The sequence below is a fragment of the Thamnophis elegans genome, chromosome 3, assembly GCF_009769535.1.
Source record: "Thamnophis elegans isolate rThaEle1 chromosome 3, rThaEle1.pri, whole genome shotgun sequence".
NCBI lineage: Eukaryota > Metazoa > Chordata > Lepidosauria > Squamata > Colubridae > Thamnophis > Thamnophis elegans.
The window spans coordinates 33,780,885-33,806,487 of NC_045543.1; the positions used below are offsets into that span (position 1 = coordinate 33,780,885).

The 25,603-nt window shown below is 40.1% G+C and overlaps 1 pseudogene; it reads left to right on the forward strand.

Annotated features, from left to right (window-relative positions):
• The first annotated feature begins 803 nt into the window (after positions 1-803).
• Positions 804-25,603, forward strand: part of LOC116506773 — a 47,466-nt pseudogene continuing 22,666 nt past the window's right edge.

The window sequence follows — 25,603 nt, forward strand, 5'->3', positions numbered from 1 at the left end:
TTCATTTAAGGGTTTTGTGTTTGCACAAACACTGCAGCAGCTAGTCCTCGGCCTACTGGTGCTAATTGAACATCTCAGCAATAATGACCAACTTTGTTAGAGATGAACCAGCCAAGCCTCTTTATTTAGCAAAAGCAAATAGTAAGTTCGTTAGATGACACTACAGGCTAATTTCAGTAACTCAAACTGTTTCAATCGTTAACTGCCTCCCTCCAGCCACAATCTGTCAGAGTTAGGCATAATCCAAGAACATGTTTGGTTTGCTGTGAAGCTGTAAATCACTTTAAATTCTACAGAGATCCCCAGCATGATGCGATTTTTCACCGGAAGATTTCCACCTGGTGTTAATGCCCTACAACTATATATATATCAGAGTTACATTGGTTTGGCTGGCTTGAAAGAAGTTTTGCCTCATATCCTGCAAAGGGCTGTAGCCCCAACACATGATTTTTGCACTTAATTTGGAAGCGTCCCTTCTGTGCTCTTTGCGGCTTTCTTCCCATCCCCATTTTCTTGTCACTGATCTGAGCCAGACTCGCTTCCTTCGCATGGAAGCTCTGCAGCAGTCCACATTTAAGCTCTAAGGAGGAAAACCAGATCAAAGCGCGGAAGGGCTGGCGCTCCTCCGGGGCCTCGGCTTTAAATTTTCAATGGTGAAAGCGCCGGAATTTGACTTGCTGAGCATTTCTTTGGATCCTCTCGCTTGCTCCGTTAAAGCCACCAGCGCCTGTTATTGTTCCACATCCAATAACTCGTTCTTCTGTGATTACTCCCTGCAAAGGTTTCTCCTTTCCCCTAGGAGACCAACAGCAAGCTTTACTTGGAAACTGACTCCGCCTTCAATTGTACCTAAACTCTCGTGATTGGCTCGTACTTTCATCAGTTCAAATCGGAGGTTTCCAATAGCTTCTTGGGAATTGTAGTCCTCAAGAAGGAACTGCTTTGGGCCACGATTCACACAAAAGACTTCATATCCCAGCGTGCCGCTGAAACAGTCGAGCTGTGAGGTGTGTGATAAGTCCAGCCTTGGCTGTACTTTATTTTATGCCGGTCCTTATGCTACTGCCTGCAGGCTTCAACCTTAGCTCAGAGTGACAGGATGGATGGAACGTGAGTATTTTGGCATCTCCCACATTTTCCCATGGTCTGAGAAGGGATTTGAATCTTCTGTGATCATCTACCCGTTAATTTTTTTGACAAAATGGGAATAATTAAAAACATATTTGTACTATGCATATATGATGTGATACATACATCATTGCTCTGTGCTCTTTCTCTGTTAAACAGTTTAAATCACACAGAGGCTGTTTGTGGTTTGGTTGTCCTTTCGTTTCACAAAAAAGGTTAATTTTGATAATATTTCATGTTATCTGGTCATCAAATTCATTGTATTTTATACATCTTTTTCTTCTTCTGTATTATATTTCTCTACTATATCATAGAAAAACTTGAATTGGTTTGCAATAGCCATAAACCTTTTCTAGATTAAACATAGTAAAATTGACAAATCCCATATAAATGGCAGAATAAAAAGATATATGGTAAAAATAATCCCTTAAAATAGAGGTGCGGAGGGAGTTAGTGACCAAAGAAGGCTGATGTAAAAAGGCTAGTTTGGTAAGAATGCCTGCAGCACATCGGCTTGGAGCCTGGATTCTTGGCACTCTGAGCTCAGAAAACATCAAGACCCAACAATTTAACCCTATTCTCATATATTCTCAGCTATTGGAAAGCAAATCATTCTCAAACATGTAAAAAGGTCACCAATGTAGCTCTTTAAATAGCAGTCCCAGAAAAAAGCCGTTTGAGGGGAATTTGATGTCAACAGAGATGTTTCTTCGTTCATCTATTTGAAGGATCTAGAACTTTGACCAAAAATAGAAGCCCTTTTAAATTAAATTAAAACTTTGTAACTTTTCCCACATCATCTGTTGAAATTGACACAATCCCCAGTATCACACCATCAGAAGGTGTGCAAGTAATTACTGGTGCATTTTTACTCTTAAGAGTTTGAGTATATTAGCTGAGTACAATAGTCCTCAACTTACAACCACAATTGACCCCAAAATTCTGTTGTTAAGTGAGACATTTGTTAAGTGAATTTTGTCCCATTTTATGACCAGTTGTTAAGTGAATCACTGAAGATAAGTCAATAACCTGGTTGTTAATTGGATGTGGCTTCCCTATTGATTTTGCTTGTCAGAAGGTTGCAAAAGATGATCATATGACCTTGGGACAATAAATGAACTGTTGTAAGTCGAGGACTACCTATATAAATATTGAACTAAGCCAAGGCACATTGAATTACCATTGGATGAGTATCCCATAATTGGCTGTTTGCATATCATGGTATGATTAATAGAAGGGATGCAAATGCTGAGAAGCAGGAATGGGGCTGAACCCTCCACAACCCAAGCAGCTTCATATTGGAAGCATGCAGGGAGAAGCAGTAGAGGTTTTATTTCCTGATTTAATTTTTTATTGGATTTTGAGATTACACGTTTAAACAGATATAGACTAACAGAAAATTGGAAGGGACCTTGGAGGTATTCTAGTGCTCAGGCAGAAAACCCTATACCATTTTAGACAAATGGTTGTCCAGTTTTTTCTTAAAAACTACCACTGTTGGAGCATTCATAACTTCTGGAAGAAAGCTGTTCTACTGATTAATTGTTCTGTTTTACTTATCCAATGGGTTTATTTCCTTACATTTTCTATTACATGTGGCTGTAGCGAGTTTTATCCACAGTTAATCCATAGTTTAGTTTTAAGCTGGAATCCTAAAAAAAAAGCTTCAGACACTGCTTGGATCCTAATGCTTGGACATTTTTCATTTGCAATGCTAGGATGAAGGTTTTACCTAGGGTCTCTCTTTTGCTTTTCACTCCTGTTAGATATTTACAGAGAAGAGGAGGCCCATATAAGACAGAACCAGCCACAGACTTAACCCGCTGGCGTTTGAGTAATGAAGAAGGTCGGCAGCGGTGGCGATATCTAGCAGATGCTGACGGTGTGGAACGGGAGCAGACTGCACTGGAGGCTCATTCTCTAGGGCTGCACACAGTAAGTGACTGATGCTGTTGTGAATATGAGATAGGAGGGGGATGGACAGCTTGCAAAACTCTCAGCAATTTCTTTCAAGTTCAGTCTTTAGGGAGCAGGACAGCTTGTCTGTTGCAAAATATTTCTGTACTCTAGCAGACATGGAAGAGAGCAAATTCATAGTGCATCTTTGGGTCATGTGAGGCACTGTGAAGATCTGTGGAGCGCTACTGTTAACATGAGTATCCAGGAATTGTCCCATGACGCACATTGTCTTTGCAAAAGGGAAAATGGTAATGGTGGGAGTGCGCATCATATTTCTGGGGAGCTTGTCTGTTATTACTTAATTTCTTTTGGAAATGGGCAAATATGGTGAAACTGATTTGCTTGACAAAAACCTCTGAAAGGACAAAACTATGAGAAGATGTGATGGATTCAGATGGTTTATGTACACATCTCAGTGCTGGCCCTCTGTAAATTGGAGAAAGGATGCAAAAGCGATCTACAGCTCTCTTTTTAGAAAGATACCATCTGAAATACATGACTTATACTGCAGATTTCAACTTTTATTTCTAGTCTTCTGTAATTAGGAATATTACTTTCCAGTATATACAAGAAAGTGCTTGAAGAAGGCTCATATTCCATATATTTCTCTTACCAATATCTTTTAGTGTTTCAGGCATCAGTGTGTTGGATCTGGGTCCAGAAGAAATATTCAACAGATTCTCACAAGGTGAAAGAGGATACTGCCCTTTAGGAAGCATACAGATACTGGCTGGTTCCATAAAACAATAGATTAAATGAAATCAGGGCTAGATAACCTGTGGTTTATCATACAGTAGGATTGGTCTAGTGCTTAAGGCATCAGGCTAGAAAGTGTGAAACTGAGTTCTAGTCCTGCATTATCCATTAAAGCCTAGTGGATTACCTCAAGCCAAGCTTCTTCTCTCCACCCAGCTCACCTCACAGGGTTGTTGTAGAGAAAATAGGAGGAGCAAGGTGTTCTGAATATGTTCAATCATTTGTAAAAACCAGTAAACAAAGAACAAGTAAACAAATTCACTATGAATCTTTTCTGGCTGGTCAGAACTGTTTTTGGTTTGCCTAGGGAGCAAATCCAAGGTCAGCTGCTATCCTTTCTGTTGTACCAGAATCAGGGAGAGAGAGCAGTTAAGTACCCCTCCATACGTTGTACTGCTTGAATAAAGCAGTAGACTTCAGTGAACATCTTTATACATATGCCAGTTCCCTTTAGACTTTTATGGACCTATACAGTCTGGTCATTTATATTACTTTCTGGTTCCAATTCTTTCTATTTTGCAGACTAAAGTCTTCCCAATCTTGCCTACAGCCTGTACTGCAGAAGAGGCAGCGCTAAATGGGATGAATTTTTTTGCAGGCCTACAAGCAGAGGATGGTCATTGGGCTGAGGATTATGGAGGACCTCTCTTTCTGTTGCCAGGTATTATTATAAGAAAGGTCCCAATAGCTTCTTTTCACAGATGGTCATGCATTGGTCAGATGATCAGTGTTTTGTATCAAAGGCAAACAATCTACTAAGCTACATTGGTTGTAGCTACTTCAGAATTAATTACCATATTTTTCAGAGTATAAAACGCACCAAAGTATAAGACGCACCAAGGTTTTGAAGAGGCAAATTTTTAAAAAAGTAGGTAGGTAGATAGAGGGAGAGAAAGCGAGAGAAATACAGTAAGTAGGTAGGGAGAGAGAGAGAATAATTAGGTAGGTAGGCAGATAAAGGGAGAGGGAGAGGGAGAGAATAATTCAGTAGGTAGATAGGAAGAGAGTGTGTGTGTAGGTAGGTAGGTAGAGGGATAGAGAGAGAAATAGAGAGAGAAATACAGTAGGTAGGGAGAGAGAGTAGGTAGGTAAGTAGAGGGATAGAGAGAGAGGGAGGGAGAAATACAGTAGGTAGGGAGAGAGAGAGAAAGTGTAGGTAGGTAGAGGGATAGAGAGAGAGAAATAGAGAGAAATACAGTAGGTAGGTAGATAGAGGGATTGAAAGAGATAGGGAGAAATACAGTAGGTAGGGCTAGAGAGAGTAGATAGGTAGGTAGATAAAGGGATAGAGAGAGAGAGAAAGAGAGAGAGAGAAATACAGTAGGCAGGTAGGGGGAGAGTGAGTGAGTGTAGGTAGGTAAGTAGAGGGATACAGAAAGAGAAATAGAAAGAGATAGAGAGAAATACAGTAGGTAGGTAGGGAGAGAGAGTGTAGGTAGGTAGGTAGATGTTTCCAGGTGTATTTATCCATGTGCTGGAGAAGGAAATCACTGACAATCTGCAGCACCTAAGACTTGTTTCTGCTGGCACAGCACTTGATCAATGTAATTCTCATCAATCAGTTAAAGAGCTTTCCAAAAGGGAAAAAAAAGTTTTTTCACTATGGAAACCTCCCAAAAACAGCCCGTTTTTCATGAAAATGGGCCCTTTTTTTCCAAATAAAAGGCATGAATAGCCTTGGGGGGGGCTTGCAGAGTGCTCCTGGGGAGAGGCGGGTGGGGGATCAGCAAAAAATGACCCATTTTTCACAAAAACAGGCCCATTTTTTGTTTAAAAAAACTGCTTATGGAGGCTTATAGAGTGCTGCTGGGAGCTGGGGGGGGGGGAGAAAACGGCCCATTTTTTGCTTATTTCTGCCCTCCCCAGCCCCCAGGAGCTCTCTGAAAGCCTCCATAAGAGTATGCAGGGCCATTTTGGTGAAGGAGTGGGACTTCAGGAGGCAAAAAATGCTGTATTCGATGTATAAGATGCACCCAGATTTTCAGCCTGTTTTTTGAGGGGAAAAGGTGTGTCTTATACTCCGAAAAATACGGTAAATGTTTCTCTACATGCTACCAATTACTGTAAGGTGACCAGATTTTCAGATTGGTAAAGAAGGACACCTTTGACCTGCGGGGAGGGGGGGGCCTTGATTAAAAATTTTATACGGAGCAACAAAATTTTTCATACAATGGAAAAATAGTATTGCAATATATTTTTTATTTCAACATAACTACACTTTACAAATATAAATTGTAACTGTTGCCAAACATCAAAATTTTGATCACGTGACTATGAGGATGCTGCAACGGTCTCTACGTGTGAAAATGGTCGCTAAGTGTGAAAATGGTCATCAGTCACTTTTTTCAATGCCATTGTAACTTTGGTCACTAAGCCCATTATACCATCTTTCTTGCCACAGTTCTTAAGTGAATAACTGCAGCTGATAAGTTAGCAGCATAAGTGAATCTGGTTTCCCCATTTGACTTTGTCAAAAGGTGATTATATGACCCCAGAACACTGAAACCATCATAAATACGAATCTGTTGCCAAACATCAAAATTTTGATCACGTGACCATGAGGATGCTGCAACGGTCACTAAGTGTGAAACTGGTCGCTAAGTGTGAAAAATGGTAATCAGTCACTTTTTTCAATGCCATTGTAACTTTGGTCACTATACCACCTTTCTTGCCACAGTTCTTAAGTGAATAACTGCAGCTGATAAGTTAGTAACATAAGTGAATCTGGTTTCCCTATTTGACTTTGTCAAAAGGTCACAAAAAGAAATTACATGACTCCAGAACACTGAAACCATCATAAATACGAATCTGTTGCCAAACATCAAAAGTTTGATCGCGTGACCATGAGGATGCAGCAACGGTCGCTAAGTGTGAAAATGGTTGCTAAGTGTGAAAATGGTCATCAGTCACTTTTTTCAATGCCATTGTAACTTTGGTCACTAAGCCCATTATACCACCTTTCTTGCCACAGTTCTTAAGTGAATAACTGCAGCTGGTATTTTGTATTTTGGACAGAATCTTTTTTTAAATAGTCTAAGACAGTTTAAAAAAAGAATCCACACAGAATAAATTGAAGTAAAACATTTCAAACTATTCTTTCTATGCACAATATATTGTGCATAGAATTTTTAAACATGGTTTCACTTCAATTTATTTTGGATAGAATCTTTTTTTAAATAGTCTAAGACAATTTAAAAAAATAATCCACACAGAATTTTAAAAAATCCTATGCACAATAAATAAAATATTATTTTAAAATACATTAAAAAAAATAAAAGAAAAAAACCCAACTCACTTACCAGCAGGCTTGCACTCCAAGTAAACCCAGAATGATGTAGATGTTAATACAAAGAACTGAGCAAATTGAGATGGTAAAATTAGTCAGGGAAATATTTTTCAAAGAAACTTTGCCACCATTTTTCGGAGCAACCCTCCAACCTCTGTGCCCCTCCACTCCGGAAAATCCAGGAAGTAACACTTGCGACCTCTCTAGCTATTTCCTGGAGCTCTATGGTACTTGGTCATTTTTTCTTATAAAAGTGAGTAAAAGGGGCGGGGGGGGTCCGTTTTGTTGCTTTTAACGTTTTAATATCTTCAATGAAAGTACTGAGACAGAGAGAGAGGTTAGACAGGGTGTCTTTTGTCTTGCCCCGGTTAGGATTTCTTAAGCAAATCCACTGGGCTTTCAACATGAAGCCAGAAAATCGGAACTTTTTAAAAATGGCCCAGGACACGGGATAATTTGTTATAAAGCTTGACCATCCCGCTGAAATCGGGACGTCTGGTCACCTTAAATTACTGACTAATAGTTTAAAAGGAATAGATAGCTAGAACAAATTGGCTCATGACGGTGGTGAGTTTAAAAGACAGGTCTGTCTCCAGGCCTCTTGGAATCTTTTAAGGCTAAGCATTCCAGTTCATTGGATTTCAGCAGAAGCTCAGAGACCATTCATTAGTTCAACAGTTTGTTGTTGCTGCCTGAAAAGGCTTTCCATCCTTAACTGCATTTTTCTACCTTCTGGTCTTCTTCCAACAGGACTTCTGATTGTGTGCCATGTTGCTAAGATTCCACTCCCAGAAGAAAGTAGGAAGGAGATGGTGCGTTACTTGCGTTCAGTGCAACTCCCAGATGGAGGATGGGGCCTGTGAGTAAAGCTCAAAAGCCGTTGCTTCAGAAGGACTTTCCCCACTTTCTGTTATTTCATTATCAGTGGTGGTGGCAGTAGCACTAGCAACATTTCAGTTCTCCTCAGCCTAAATAGAGATGTCCCTGAATTTTTTTTCAATTGCAAATATCTGACAGTCACTCCTTTTTCCAGCTGGCAAATGCCATCTGGTTCAGAAGGGACTGATATGCCGCTCTTGGTGTGGGCAGTGTGAATTCATAAGCATATTACACAGTGGCATATCATACATGTTTGAACCAAAGGCATAAAAAGGCAAAAGCTCTTATTGCTGATGGGCATCAATGCCTAGCCAATTACTTCAGGAGCAAATGGTTGGGATTCCTAAGGAGAAGATGATACCTGTTTCAGGAATTGGCCAAGAGTGTTTAGTGCCTTAAGAAATCAGTAAGAAATCTACAATTACTTTGCATTTTGAAAGGGTAGTAGAAATTTGTTATCTTGCAAAAATCTACTATTTCAGTGAAATATTTTATGAAACCTTGGAGAATCTTTCTCAGTCTTGGCATACTGCAACCATCATAAATATAAGTCAGTTGCCAAACATCTGAATTTTGATCATGTGACCAGAGGGAAACTGCAATAGTCATAAGTGTGAAAAATGGTTATAAGTCACTTTTTTCAGTTCTTCTGTAACTTTGAACGATTACTAAACAAATGGTTGTTAGTTGAGAATTATCTGTATAGTTATTTCGAACATTTTTCTATCTCTAGGAAATATACAAGACATCAACATGAACCAAAAAAGCTTGTGCATAATCTGTGCTTTTTATCCCTTATTTCCTTCCCTGCCAATACTTTGTTTTATCCAATTTATCTGCTATTGCAATGGCCTGTAGCTTACTCTGTTTTGTATCTTATATATGTCTTTTGTCATGTTGACTAATTTTTATTAATTTGGGGGCTCCGACATAGTTCACACCTGTGTTTATTAATAACATTTGTCCTGTCATAATCTACACTAATTTAAATATAAGTATAGATTTCCCTTTACATAAAACACTACTTTCTTAATAACTGTTCAGTAATTCTAGCGTCAAGATTGACAGATTTTTTATGAAGCCAAGAGGGGATAGACTGGACAATTATTTGACTGGGATAGCATAAGGCTTCTGCCTTGAGCAGAGGGTTGGACTAGAAGACTTCTGAGGCTCCTTCCATCACTATGATTTTATTACCAAAATAGTATAAAATAAAGGCAGAGGGAATGACTTTGGTAGAAAAAAAAGTGTGAGAATGAGGGGAGGGCTTAGAACAGACAGTGGCTTTGTTTGGAATAGGTGGAAATTCTGTTGCTTAGTCCTATTTATGCTTCTTAAACCCCTTAAACTCAGCAAATGAAAATGATATGAATTTCAGGAAGACTTCTTAATGCTAGTTTAATGTGTAGTCTTGAAAACTATAAAAATAACTTCCAGACAAATTCATAGCAGATCAATTAAGGTGGAGTTACTTTAAAATGTTTCGTACCCACCTATGGGCTGGGAACTCCTGGCTGGTTCCTGCAGTTGTTTCCAATGCTTCTTCTAACAGATACATTAATTGTAGCTATAGATAGTGAAATGTCCAGACTTCTTTGTTTTCTTTTTAAAGCTATCCTTCCTATAGTTATATTTCTTGAAAGAAATGTTAGATTTATTGCATTGTTAAAATGCGCTAATAGCTTCCTTTCACAAATGAGGTTGAGGAATGACTTTCTGTCTAAAAGACATTGTCTTCTGTCTTCCACATTGTCTAGAAGGTGGAACGTTTAATTAATAGAAGAGAGAAAGAAACTCAAAACAGCCCAGATAACACCATATTCCTAATGTTTATATGGCATTTATATGGCCTGGATGAATAGGAAACAAATCCATAGAGTTGTTATCACTAGTGCTCATTAAGCTTTACTTCTCTGATTTATCATTTGAAAGCTTAGGGATTACAGTATTAATTTTTCCTATTTCTGGTGAATTGATTCTGCAAGCAAACTGTAATTCTACCTAATCTCAATCTGCAGCATTATATTTCTCTCTTATGCATTTAAAATAAAACTCTAAAATATAGCCATTGTTAGTCAAGTTGTAATAAAATTACTCCAAGCTCTTTTATTTTGCCTTCGTTGGTTTAATCAGTTCTTAAAAATTCACAGAACTTGAAGTACAGTTGGGTTTTCTTGTGTGAACACATCTACCTAATACTTTTCTTGTTTGTTGTCTGTTAGACACATTGAGGACTTGTCTAAGGTATTTTCTACTGCTCTGAACTACACGGCCATGCGTATTCTTGGAGTCAGCGCTGATGATCCAGATTTAGTGAAGGCTCGAAATAACCTCCATAGCAAAGGTGAATGACCAGTTGGAGCCTGGAAATAAATGTGGCTTTTATTTTTCATTTTATCATCATTTGATGCCTTTGGAAAAAAGAACTCTCTGCTTACAGAATAATCGCAAATTATGGTTTATGTGTTTATGGATTAAGTTGATTTCATCTCTTAGTGACCATATCAGTACACTGTCTTTAGAAATATTTATCCCTATTCTGGCCCTTCAGGTCTTCCTGTCTTCAGTGTCTTTATTAGTGTCAATACCACTTCTTGTCATTTGTAAGAGCTTTCTGAAACTCTTTATTAGGTTGCTTCCTGAGATCTTTGCCTATATTTACTTTAGTTTCTGTTTTCTTTTTGGCAATTTCCACTTCTTATTCTGACATCTAGTGTTCTTTATTCTATTTTTGGCAGTCTTTTTTCACATTTATTCTTAACAATTTCTCTGATATTATTCCTCATTTCCTCTGATCCTCTGTCAAATTAGGTTCAGGGCTTCCAAGCAATTCCTGACAAGCTCCTTGAAAATGGTGGATATATGCTCAAGATTGTATCATAGAAACAAGTTGGCTTTGTTCTTATGCTTTAGGTTAGTTTGGAACTTGTACATGAACAGTTCATGATCTGTTCCATAGTGAGTGTCTGGCCACATTTTTGCTCTTGTAGCTGAGTCTTCCACATCCTTCTGCCAATAGCATAGTTATTTTCATTTTTGTATTCATCTTCTATGATGTCCAACACTTTAGATGTTTGAAGATTTTGATAGCAGTGAAGTAATTAGATTGCCAGAAACTGATACATTGTTCTGTTCTTGAAGGAGAAGGACTGGCAGAACTTGGAGGCATGTCAAAAGAGGAATCAGCCTAGAGTGTTTACATAATCACAAACAGACTAAATCCAGCTTGTCTTGAATTCCGTTGACTTTATCTAGTGCCAAAATAGTGCTAAAGTTTAGTTCAGTAAATTCCTGTGTATAAGCATGAATTGTAATAAATCAGTTTAATTGGAACTTCATGTGTGCTCCTGTCTTTCATGGCTGACCATTCCAGTTCAGTTTCCTAAGCCGTATAGTCCAACTATATTTTCTTCATCATGATTTCCACCATTGACATTCCAATCTCCAAATAGCACATTTTGTTTGCATATTCTACTGATTTCACGTTAAACTGGATCATAAAACTTGTCCATAAAATTGGACAAGTTGATCCAAACACTGGACCATAAAATTTCCTCTTTTTCTGCATCAGTGATTGGAGAATATACTTTGATAACCTTCATATTAAAAGGTTGTACAGGAAGTGTAATGGCTAATATTTGATCATTGCTACCTTATGCCCAAATACTACTTTCACTAGATTCTTCCTGATTATGAAAAAAATGCAATTTCTTTGTTTTTGTGTCCTGAGTAGTAAACAGTATGGTCAACTGGCTGAAAATATCCAGTTGGCATTCATTTTAATTTGCTGATGCCAAAGACTTAAACATGTAGCAATTTCCTATTTCATTGTTTTGAGCTTTCCCATGTCAGGAGGACTTGAGGGGGAATATTACATTTTTACTTTAGATTTTTCAATGCATTCTTGATTCTCCGTGATCATGTTTGTTATTATGAAAATCTAGGAGAAGAAAAAAAGATCAGCTTGATGCCAACCTGCCTCCTTTTCTAAATATCTAGCTAAGAGGTTCCTCTGGTTTTCAGATGATATTTTCAGATGATTGAAGCTGCTCAGTAATTAACATGCCTAATGCTGTTCATTGATTAATAGTTTGCTAATTAATTGGAACTTCATGTATGCTCCTGTCTTTCATGCCTGACCATTCCAGTTCAGTTTCCTAAGCCGTATAGTCCAACTATATTTTCTTCATCATGATTTCCACCATTGACATTCCAATCTCCAAATAGCACATTTTGTTTGCATATTCTACTGATTTCACGTTAACTGGATCATAAAACTTGTCCATAAAATTGGACAAGTTGATCCAAACACTGGACCATAAATTTTCCTCTTTTTCTGCATCAGTGGTTGGAGGAAATGGGAATGATTATGTGACCACTTGTGAATTAAATGTTACTTACATTATTCAATTTTCCTAGTGTAACGGCTCCTCTCCTAACTTGAGAAAGTAAAGACTCTTGAAACTGATTATTTCAAAGGAATCTTTTAATCAAGCAGGATGGAAACCATTAGAAGCAAAGCAGCACCTAAAAACCTTTAGGCCATGCAAATGGGATTAAGCTGATAATGACCCCTCTCCTTTGTCAGAATGCAGATTCTGACCAATATACAAGTGTGCTTCCTTAACTCTTCTGCCCTGGGAGTCAATAAAGCACACGTTCCCATGGCTATCTCTAGTTAGACATCAAAGTTATATATCCTACATGGCTACCATAAACATCCCTGGAGAGATGTTGGTACCTTCAGTCTCCCGGTGACAGGAAACCAGTTGTAAAGTTGTAAAACTCAGTTGTTTCAGATGTAGCTAATGATTTAACTCCGAGGCTCCCCTCTTCCCAATTGAATGGCAGTATCACTTCTAGGGATCTGACACCTAGGAAGTCTTTAAGTAGGAAGCACCATCTCTTTCCTAATAGTTCCCTGTTTTACTTAGCCTTGTGAGTAGATTTGTTCTTCTGGTCTACTCCAAGTCCAATGAATAGTAGGTATTTGTATTAGTTCTATGGGAGGTAAAAAGTTACTCACTAGCTCTTTCTTGCTTTCTCTCTGACTGAATAAATTGAAGCCACTCTTTTACTTTTTGTTTTCTACTGTATGTTGTACATTTTCCTGGCCAGAAACTTCAGGAGATATGAAAAGTCTATCTGTAAAGAATGACTCATAAAAACTGTTGTTATGAACAGGGCTAATGGAAAAAGAGGAAGGATGAGGCCAGACTATTTGGTAGCAGTGTCTTTTCGGGACTGAGAAGGCAAGACATACCACATAGGCGGAGGGAAAAAGGAGAACCGTAGCTCTTAAATAGATCATTTCTCCCCTTTCTTTTCCTCTGTAATAACTATGAACTGTTTATGTTTTATAAAGTTGTCAGCTGTTTTGATATTATTCTGTTTTGGAATTCTTCAGGTGGTGCTGTAGGAGTCGCTTCCTGGGGTAAATTTTGGCTGGCTGTCTTGAATGTCTACAGTTGGGAAGGAATGAATACGTTGCTTCCTGAGATGTGGTGTGTAAATCATCATCAAGAAAATTATACCCAGCTTCTGTCTGTGTTCGTTATATGGTTGGATGCACTTGACCCAAAAAATTCCCAACCCTGTTTACCATCCCCACTTCCAAGATACAAAGGTTTCTTAGAATTTGCACATGCTGTTTGCAAGTCAGTTAATTTCCTATTCATTCAGATCAGTTTATTATCTTTCAACCCATGTTCCAGATTATCCCCCCTATCTCCTTCCAAAACAGACCACTTGTAAGTTTAAACTGCTGAAAATTTATTTATGAGGTAAGAGGTATAGGGAAAGCTTCACAATGAATTCTTAGTTGTATTTTCATGGTGAGACTGAAGAAGTCACATTATTAATGGAATCTGTTTCAGTATTTAGTATGAGGATTTTTTCCCTGGGCTCTTGAATGTCCTCCTTTACTTTCTCTTCTGTTTTCTTTTCTACAAGCTGAGGAGGAATTTCCTATATTTACTTTTAAAAATTCACCTCAATGTTTAAGATTAGAATCTAATACCCCCTCCCCACAGGAAGGAGTGTATGGTGCTTTAAGCACTACCAAATGGCTCTCTAAACTTGTCTACCAGTTAGAGTAGTAAAAGTAAAAAGGGTCACTATATTACAGTTTTCATCTAAGACCAAAAGAGTACAACCTGATTCCAGTATTTTGATACTGTCCCCAAATGTGAAATTATTTATACACTGGATAACTTCATGGAGACTCTTTGAGGTCTGATAGTTGCTAGAGATGGGCATGCCAGTGGCCAATTTTTCAAAGCCTACTGGATGAAGTGTGTTTAGGCAGCCACTCCATGTTTTGTTGTCATGATCTTTTTGCATTTCCTACAGTCAAGTTGTTACATTGTCTTTGCAGGCAATCGTCCACTGTTACGAGCTTTCCCCTTCTTTCCACTTCACAATAGGTTGTTTCCTTCATGGATGCCAGCTAACCCTTCCACACTTTGGTGTCATTGCCGCCAGGTTTACCTGCCAATGGCCTACTGCTATGCTGTCCGCCTCACTGCAGAAGAAGATGAACTTATCTTGAGCCTTCGACAGGTAGTTGCCAAAGCATAGCTTTCCTATTAGTCCAATGACTTTCAATTTCAATGGAATCTCTGATCTTGTTTAAGATGCAGGGTAGGGCCAATTTTCAGTTTCCCAGTCCCCAAAGGATTCCAAAATTGAAATGTAGGAAAATGCCTTTTGACTCCCCCCCCTCTTTTTGCGCTCTCTCTCTCTCTCTCTCTCTCTCTCTCCCTCCCTCCCTCCCTCCCTCCCTCCCTCCCTCCCTCCCTCCCTCCCTCCTCTCTCTCTCTCTCTCTCTCTCTCTCTCTCTCTCTATATATATATATATATATATATATATATATATAATCTATATCTCTATATCTATCTATCTATCTATCTCTCTATCTCTCTATCTATCTATCTATCTATCTATCTATCTATCTATCTATCTATATGGTGTACATGCTTCAAAAATTATTTCAAAGCGGTATTATGAAATGCATGGGATTAAGGCATCATTTTAAAGCAGCTACATTTTTCAGGCTTCCACACATTCAGCTCATTAAAGCACCCCTGTATTTAGTGCTGCTTTAAAGAGATGCTGTGCTTGTGCTCTTTCATATTCCAAAACATATTTCCAAATAGTTTTCAAAGAATGCCTTACTATTTAAGCTTGTAATTCTCTGTTCATAAAATAGAATAAAACCTCTGAAAATTGACCCAAGGGACTGAATGAAAGTGGCATACTGAACAACTGTACTGAAATGTACACATGCCTCATTTTACTTTACAGAAACACACATAATGAAAACATAGTAAAATCATTCATGCAATACTGCATCATACAAAATCAATACATTTATGTATGTATTATTTTCTCATGAAAAAAGAGTCAATTTTAGTCTGTTTCTTATTCATGTTATGAAGGTAAGTGGAGAAAGCACTCTGAATGCTGGCCATACCACTCACTATATTTAGGCAATTTTCCATGGCAAATGACTTTAATTGCATTATCAAATGACTGACATCATCTTCTTTTGGAATATCTGCAGTTTTATTATCCTCATTTAATTCTTTTGCTTCATCAGTTGCTTCCAGCACTTTCCCACTGGGTTGTACCTCAGTCAGTACTGATTGGAAAATTGCTTCTAAGTCAGGGTCAGGAATTTGCTTCTGCAGACGAACCATAGGTTTGGATGTTAGCATTGACCCACTGCAGAAGCTGGGCTCAGTAGTGCATTTACAGTAGAATGTTTTGATTATGCCTTGTCAAGAGGTTGAAGTTTGATGTAGTGTTTGGTGGAAAAAATTCAGTTTCACATTTGTAGGATGATTCACTTGAGGATGGCCACTGCAAGAAGAATGGGCCATTTCTTCTTCTTCATTTCTCAGTCAATACCACTTATCCCCTCCTCAAATAAGGCATCAGTCATCCATGTAGGTTTGTTAAGATTTCCAGGTGACGGGAAGGTCTTTGGGCTGCAGGTTCTTGAATGAGGATGGCTTTGCCAATTTACCGATCACCAAAGGTTTTAGCTTCTTTCCGGTTAAGTCAGTGCACAGCAGAACTGTGACTCATTCCTTAGAAAGTTTTCCTTTGTGGATGCCAGCTAACCCTTCCACACTTTGGAATCGTGTTTGTTAAACGAACCTCACTTCCCCCATTGATTATTTATTTGAAGCCAGTTGGGAAAGTAACAAATGGTGATCACATGACCCTTGGACAGCGCAACTGTCATAAATGCATGCCAGTTGTTAAGAAGTTGAATTTTGATCACATGACCATGGGGATGCTGATTCAGTCGTAAGTGTGAAAGTTATAAGTCACTTTTTTCAGTACCATTGTAATTTTGAATGGTCACTAAACAAATGGTTTAAGACTACCTGTAGTCCAGATATCTCCACCAAGAGGCAGCACAGCAGGACCTGGCCCATAGCTTCTGTTTCTCCCTGACTTATATTTTAGAGGTGTTGCTAAATTGGCTGTTGAAAAGAGCAGGTGGAAGGGCATTACAGTGGGATAATCTAATTTATTTATTAAATGTACTTATGAAACGTATGTGACACTCATCTCACTGTAAAAGTAAGTCTGGATGACTTACAGCATAATAAAAAGATAATACAAAACAATTTTAAAAGTAAGAAAGATTAAATACAGATAAAAAACCAAGAGGACATATTACATGGTGGGGATATTCTCTCTGCATAGTCAGCCCCAGCATTAAGCACCCTTATTGGAGCCCTAGGCCAGCCAACAGAGCCAGGTTTTAAGACTCTTCTGGGAGGCCAGGAATATGGGGCCAACCTTACCTTCAATGGAAGAATCTGCCAAATGTCGGGAGCCACAACAGAGAAGGCTCTTCTCCTAGATCCTGCCAAAGAAATTATTGCACATGGGAACTCGGTTTGCTGTGGCCTAGAGGTGGAGCTCTCGTCTCACAATCAGGAGGTTGTGAGTTCGATCCTAGGTAGAAGCAGATGTAGGGTCTCCTGCTTGGTCAGGAGGTTGGACTAGATGGCCTGCAAGGTCCCTTCCAACTTTGTTAATCTGTTAAAGGCTCTTCTCTTGGAGTGAGTGGGACTAGTCCAGGCCCCTACTCAAACAGGAAACTATAACATTTCAGACAAGTGGTTGTCCAATCTTTTTTAGGATACGATATTAAATAAATATTGGGCAGGCACAATTGTTTTTTTCTGGTCTCATGGTGGAATCTTTCTAAAGGCCTTTTGGAAGTCAGCGCTTCTGGCATGTTCCTTAAGTAACAGTTTTGTCTGTTCAAAACCCACTGAGATTTCTTGTGGATCTTCAAATGCTAATTCTTTATTCTTCTGGGTTTCTTTTGTAGGAACTCTACGTACAAGACTACGACAGTATTGACTGGCCAGCACAAAAAAAATAATATTGCTTCTGGGGATTTATACACACCACATAGTTGGCTACTGACCGTTATCTATGGTATGTAAACCTGGTTCTTGCCGAAGGGCCCCCCTCATTTGTTCTTGCTAGATTCCATTTTACTGCAGAATAAAAAATGCTGCCAAGGAAACATCTTTGTAATTCCAAAAGGATCCCCAGAATATAAGGAAGATAAGCCTAACAGGTGTTTTTCCTAACATTTCATTGTATCTAATGGTTCCCCAAAATGACAGTGATAGTAACAGATATATTATTCTCCTATCTGACAGCACCCTCCTTAGTCACTCGCATACCCTTGCACATCCTCTCCCATGGCAGCAGCCATCCCAAGCCATACTGCATTTGTGCCACTCCTTCCTGACCACCTGTTCACTCCCTTTCTCTACCACCTGGCAGCAGCCACTTATCTACCTGCCTTGTGAGCACCTGGGACTTGCAACTTTCTGCTGATTTTCCCACTGATCTTGATTAATGGAAGTTGGCAGGAAGTTGCAAGGAAGTACTCACTTAAAAATCCATGATCCTTGTTTAACAACCGCAATAGGGACCACAGGGATTGCTATTCCTAAGTGATGTAGTCATGTGACTTAGGCTTTATGATCACATCGCTTCGCAATATAAATTTCAGTCCCAATTGCCATCATTTCCTGAAGATTACCTATACATTTAACAGGAAATGGCAAAACTATAAACGAAAGCCTTTGTTGGGGGGCGGGGTGAATGAAGATTAAGAAAGGTGTAAAAACTAGACATTGTTTGCCTGGAGCAATATGTTAAATGGAAATTAGATGTGTTTCCCAGTTGCAGCTTGAATTACGATGGAAACATATGCTGGGTAGATTGTGCAAATTGATTGTGCAAATCATATGCAAATTGATTGAATACAGTTTCTGTTGTATTTGCTTATGATTTTTCAGACGGTAAACTGAGTCTTCCATAGGTCTCTTTCTGCTTCTATTCCAGCAATAGCCAATATCTATGAGCAATTTCACATCAAAAAATTGAGACAGCGAGCCGTGGAGGAATTATATGATCATATCAAGGCTGATGACCAATTTACCAAGTTCATCAGCATTGGCCCTGTAAGTAATTTTTAAGTATCAATTAACTCAATAACACTGTATTGTATCATAAATTGCTCTGCAGAAAATCAGTGGCACCATTGTTTGTGGTATCCTTGGTGCTCTCTGAGCTTGGGTTGTGTTTTTTGTTTTTGTTCGCAACCAAGTTTCATTACTCAACAAGTACCATCATTAGTGCTGGGGAGTGTAGGGTTTGCTCCCTGTTTATATTCAGCAGCTTGCCTTGCCAGTATTGGTGGGGGTGGGGTTTTCTCCTTGGTTGCAGAACTGAACCAGGCAGTTATAGAGGTGCAGATGACAGACTCAATAATTCCTCTGTAGAACGGTATCAGCAGCTCCTTGGGCAGTTTGAGCTTGTTGAGTTGGTGCAAGAAGAAGATTCTTTGCTGTGCTTTTTTGATGACGTTTTTGATGTTAGGTGTCCATTTTAGGTCTTGAGATATGATAGAACCTAGAAATTTGAAGGTCTCTACTGTTGATACTGTGTTGTCTAGTACTGTAAGAGGTTGTAGTACGGTAGGGTTTCTCCTAAAGTCTATTTCTTTGGTTTTGAGTGTGTTCAGTTCCAGGTTGTTCTGGTCAAACTACAAGGCTAGTTGTTCAACCTCTCATCTGTATGTGGTTTCATCATTGTCTTGAATGAGACCAATCACTGTTGTATCATCTGCAAACTTCAGTAGTTTACTCAGTAGTTAATATTCCTTTGATTTTTATGAAAAAGGTTGTACTTTTAAATATTTCTCATCTGTGTCTACAGTTAAACAGAAGATACTGCTTTTCTCAGGAGTTTCTGAAATGATGAAGAGCTACATTTGTGAAGAGCACAGCTATTTCTCTCAGATGACTTTAAACTTTAGGAGGAAAATAATAGTTTTTTCTTTGCCTTTGTAGATATCTAAAACAATTAACATGCTCGTACGCTGGCATGTCGAAGGAGAGAAGTCTCCCGCATTCCAGGGACACGTTTCTAGAATCTCGGACTATCTCTGGTAAGGCTTTGTTGAAATCCAAACTTGTCCAGCAAACTTTGTTAACCTGGAATCTTCCTGATATATTGAACTATAGAATTAGCAATTCTGGTTAGGTATTTTGGGAGTTAACTTTGCAAAGTGTAAATTCTAGTCTGGTGCAACACAGCTAAAAGATACCATATTATGAAAGCTGTTATGTAGTTTGAAAGTGCAATATGGCTCTTAAATACTGCCTACTATCCTTTAGAAGATACCATATGTACTCCAAAATACATTTAGAAAGTAATTCCAGAATATAGATGGATTATCTAAGGTTATACAGGTAGTCCTCGACTTACAACCACTTGTTTAGTGACCCTATGAAGTTACAACGGCACTGAAAAGTGATCTACAACCAGTCCTCATGCTTACCCTTCATAACATCCCCACATGATTAAAATTTGGGCACTTGGCAACTGGCATGTATTTATGACAGTTACATCATCCCAGGGTCACGTGGTCGCTATTTGTGACCTTCCCAGCCAGCTTCCAACAAGCAAAGTCAATGGAAGGAGCTGATTCATGTAAGGGTCTCTTGATTCACTTCACAATTGCAGTGATTTACTTAACATCCATGGCAAAAAGATCATAGAATCTGGCTCACCTAGCAACCATCTTGCTTAGCAATGGAAATTGTGGCTCCAATTGGATTTGCTTGTGGCTGAACAGTCAGATTTTCCATATCCAGTGGACAGGCCAGATGCACCTGGTATTCCCACACCACATTTACCCACTGACGATAAGAAATGCACAGTGATGATGCCTCAGACCAATGTTGATGAGAGTTCTAAGTGACCAGTATACCCAACAGCAGTCAAACACTGGTTGCCCCAGTAAGTGGCGAGAAGAGCTCAGCGGCCTCCCTGAGGTCAGAGAAGCTCTTGGTACAAAGAGAGCCAGTCTGCACAAGAGGGCCAGTCTTCAACCGTAATAGCAGATGTTCGCAACCACCTGATACACTAAATCTGTAGAAAGTACTGGTTCTCATCTGAACTTTTACAATGTTGTGCGTTGTTAATATGAAAAGAGGAAGATGTTACAGGTGTTATGTCTGCCTTGTGTGCAGCTTTATTCCTCTCTAGCATTCATCTCTATTGTTTTGTGATGCATTTCCTGCCATTCTAGGATTTACCTCTATCTGCTCTCTTCCTGTTCCTGGTGTGTGTGTAAATATAATTTCTTAATGAGGGCTTGTATAGTGTTTTTAACTGCATTTTATTAACCTACTTGAAACAGTTGTAAGTCAAAGACTATCTATTGTAGGAGAGAGATATCCTGAGATGAGAAGTACACATTAAAGTTCCAGGTAGAAAATCTTACAAAGTCATTTTTTCCCCTTCCATTTGTGTTGTGACTCACCCCTCTAGGAAATCACTGCAGCGTTTTAGCGATAGGCCAATAAGTATAAGGGTGGGTCATCTAGCCTGCCTGCCTCCTTCCTCACATCCAGTCCTAATTTAGCCATTGTCTCTTATTCAAAAGGCCTTTCCAGGAATGACTAGAAGCCCAATGTTCATGCTACTCATGGCTCACTGTTTATGATATATAAATATGTTTATGATAGTGAAACTTACAGGTCCCTTACCTGTTTCTTCTTTGCCATGCCTCTCATGCTTGCTTTTGCTTTTCTTGCAGGCTTGGTCTGGATGGCATGAAGATGCAGGTAATAATTCCTGGCATGTTTTTATTTTGCTGAGGTCTGAACCCGTCTCACCGGGTAATGACTACTGCAGACTCTGCCAAGAGCTCTGCTTAAAATTAACAGTAACAATAGTAATTTATTAATTTTTTGTCATCTTGCTACTATCAACTTTAAGTGACATAACAATAAAAATGTACAATAAAATCAATTTTAAAAAGATGGCAAGCATGATGAAGTGAAGGGTCCTTCAAGTCAAAGACCTGAGTGAAAAGCCAAGTCTTCCTAGCTCTTTCAAACAATAGCAGAGTGGGGGCCATTTGGATCGTGGTGGAATCTGTTCCCAGAGGGCAGGTGCTGCCCCTGGGAAGATCTAACTCTAGAGTCCCAATAGATGTCATTGTTTAATCCAAGGAACCTACACCATGCCAACCCTGCAGGAACAAATCTGCCAGGCAAAAGCGAGGAGAGACAGGCAGTCCCTGGAGCAAGCAAGCCCTATGCCAAGTAGTGCTTTATATGTAACAACAGCTTAAATCACACCTGGAAACAAATGACAAGTGCAGCTTGTAAAGCAGAAGCTTTAGAGATGGGCATGCCCATCGCTGTCTGTACTGTTGCTACATTCTAGACTAATTAAAGCTTCCAGTTAGTTTTCAAATGGAGTGCATTGAGTAGTCAAGCCAGGATGTGACTGGGCATGAGCGACTATATAAAGTTCATTTCCAAAGAGGAAGTTGGTATTAGGGAGGTAGAGAACTGTTTCTCTTCTTCTGATAAATTCCTACCCCACCCACACTCCCAGCCATTAAGTATGAGAAATTAAAAGTGATAAAGTAAGTTTTGACTCCTGACCATCAAATTCCCTTTTCCATACTCCCATTTTTTCGCTTTCAACCACTTTCGCTTCAGAAATCAAATCATTAGTTTTCTTATCTTTGTATTCATTTTTCTCTTCAGTTTTTGGGGCTCCATCTCCATCGTTTTTTCCTAATATAAACTCTATCTTCTTCTCCATTCTCCCAGTTACTACCTCCAATAAGTTTTGAATTGCACCCCAAATCTTTTGCAAGATTAAAGTTTCCTCTTCTGAAAATTGATCCATATTTCCAAATTGTAAATTACTGCCCCTCTAGCTTTCAAGACTTTATATATTCTGATCCCCCTTGTTCCACACCAAAGCACACTCCAACCCAGAGATAAATTACAGCATTTTATTAACAGACAAACAGGTCTTTGGCAGCAACCCAGCACAGACAAGCTCTTCGATGGTGTACATCCAGGAACAGCTCACTACTGGCCTCTGGCTCACTCTTCCTTGTCTCCTCCCCACTGGTCCAAGGCTCAGGTGCCTCCTAGTGGCCAACCAGCCTCTCTGCGCCCTGCTCGGAGTCAGAACCCTGTCCTGGGTCCTCCACATCCTCCAGAGCCGACTCAGAGGGCCCCTCGCTGTCGGAGTCTGGTGGCAGCTCCAATGGCACCTGCTGGGCCACAACACACGCACGCACGCACACACACACACACACACACACATCTTAAACACAAAATCATTTGCAATCTTCACATGAAAGAGGTTCCATTTTTCCCCCTCTCCCAGTGCCAATAAGGCTCTCAAAGGACAGCTGTGGTAAACACTTTGTGCCCTTGGCTCTTATCACTTTTAGTTACGGAGCTTTGAGCACAAAGACGGTGAGATCAAAGGAGAAACAGGAATAAATGCGTAGTTTCAAAAAAACTCTAGCCTATAGCCTCCAAGCAGCAGAATTCAAGTATTTTCCTTTCACTTTCTTGTGTTGTCTCAGATTTAGGAGGGACAAAGTTCTTAAATGGAGTTTAATAGCAAATAATAAATGATTTTTGTTACAGTAGAGACTGAGATTTTAATCCTTAACTTGAAAAAAATAAAGCACGAAAAAGTCGAAGAAGAAAAACCGGTCCGTTCAGTTTAAGAAAAGGGAGAGAGAAAAAAAAGTTGTGAGCACTTCAATCCACAAAGTGTAATAACAAAAAAAAAAGCATACTAACCAAAACAATCCAATGGAGATCAATTCTGCCGCTTACTTCTTCTGCTTAAGGATTTAATTTAGCATAAAAAAGAAGTTCTTTTGGGCAATCTTTTTCAAAACAGAAAAGATTCACCAGATGATCACACTTTCTCTTTCCTTTTCCTTCCGTTTTGGAGCCACCCTGACTTCATCAGCCTTGGCTGGATTTTTTGCTGCCGTCTTGAAGAACTTCTCTTGCTTCTTTCAGGGATTTTGCGATATCCCTGAGATCAGCAAGACGTATTCTTCCTGTTCACCGTCTCTTCGGGATAATTTAGGTCCATTTGGACCACCCAGCAGCAAAAGTATTGCCTGCGGTCTCAGCGCATCGAGGCCGCACGACCATATCGTTGTGACGTTGGTTCCTCCAGCAGCAACAACTCTTGATGACCTCGGCCATCCGGCACCTTTTGGACATCGAGGCCATCCAACCAGTGCTGGACGACCAATGTCATCAGGGTTTTTATTCTGTTTATTTGTTATCCCCAAGTCCTTGGGGGGTTGGAGGGCTATTTTGGATTTTAAACGTCTTAATAAATACTTGAAATACCGTGCTTTAAAATGCACTCCTTGCAGTCAATTTTAGAGGGGGTCCAGCAAGGGGACTATCTTACCTCTATAGATCTGACAGAGGCATATTTACATATACCTATCCTCCAGGACCACCGTCGCTCCCTACGTTTTTGTTATGACAGCTGTCATTACCAGTACAGGGCCTTGTCATTCAGCCTATCATCTGCCCCCGGGCTTTCACTAAGGTTTTAGCCGCCCTGACGGCCCATTTGAGAACAGTGCCCATTAGGATTATGTCTTATCTGGATGATATTTTGTTATTATCACCTTCTAGGGATGGGGCCACAAGGGATCTTGACACCACTGTTCGGATGCTCCAATCCCATGTTTTCCATCAATTGGACCAAGAGTCACTTTACACCCACAACTTGCATTTTGCACCTAGGGGCTTGGATTGACACGAAGGCGGCCCAAGTTTTCATCTCTTAGGAGAGACAAGACAGTCTCCGCCAACTGGTGTCTCAGGTGGAAAGGGAACCGAAGGTGCCGCTAGCTATCTTACCAAAATTGCTAGGGAAAATGGTTTCAGCCATTTCAATTGTCCCTTGGACCAGACTACACACCAGGGAGTTGCAATGGTTCCTCCTGCCCTTCCAAAAGGAACGGAGGAGCACTTCCCTGATAAGTCACCTTGCCTGGTGAGGTGCTGCACTACTTGAGTTGTTGGAGGTCCCCTGCTATCGCCAGGGGGTGCCATTTTTGGGTAGAAGACAGAATCACGATCACCACTGAGGCGAGTCTTAGAGGTTGGGGTGCCCACTTGGAGGCACATATTGCAGAAGGCAGGTGAACGGAGGAAGAGGGTACCTTGAGTATTAACCTCCTTGAGCTCAGGGCCATCTGTCTCGCCCTCCTGTGTTTCGTAGACTTGATCAAGGGGATCCATGTCCTTGTTCTAAGCCATAACGTTACAGCCAAGGCTCATGTAAACAGACGGGGTGGGTGGGTACCAGGTCAAGACAGCTGATGAAGGAGGCGAGCGAGCTGGGTCGCTGGGCGGAGGTTAACCTCCTGTCCATTACTGCTGAGCACATTTCAGGGATTGACAGTATGAGGGCAGACTGGCTGAGTCGCTCTACCCTGTATCAGGCAGAGTGGAGATTGCACCCTTCTCTCTTCCAGAAGATTATACGCCGGTTGGGGTTCTAGTCATGGACCTGTTCGCCTCTCCAGCATCTAGATGGTTGTCTCCGGACCGCATTTATAACACCACCTGGAGGATTTTTTGTGAATGATGTTCTGTGAGGGGGATCATGTCTACTTCAGCTTCAGTTCCCCAGGTCCTGGAGTTGTCGCCCAATACTCTTAGGAGGCAGGTGGCGGCCCTGGCAACCCTGTTGTCTTGTGGAGCGGGTCAGTCATTGTCCCATCACCCAGCAGTTAGGAGGTTTTTAAAGGGAGCGTCCAACCTGAGACCACCTGTGGTGCACAGATATTCCAGGTGGGATTTGTGAAAGGTTCTCACTGCACTTACTCAGTCTCCATTTGAGCCACTCTGTACGATTCCGCTACAATTTCTTTCCCTGAAAGTCTCATTCTTAGTAGCCATCACCTCTGCTCGGAGGATATCAGAGGTCCAGGCATTATCAGTGAGGGACAAATTGTGTACCTTTTATGAGGATAGGGTGGTACTTAGACTGGACCCTTCATTCCGTCCCAAGGCCAGTACATGGTTCCATCGGGCACAGGAAATTGTTTTACCAGACTTTTGTCCATCACCGTCAAGGCCATTAGAAGAGCAGTAGCACAACCTAGATGTCCGGCGAGCTCTCCAAATCTACATAAACCAGACATCGGAATTTAGAAAGACGGAACA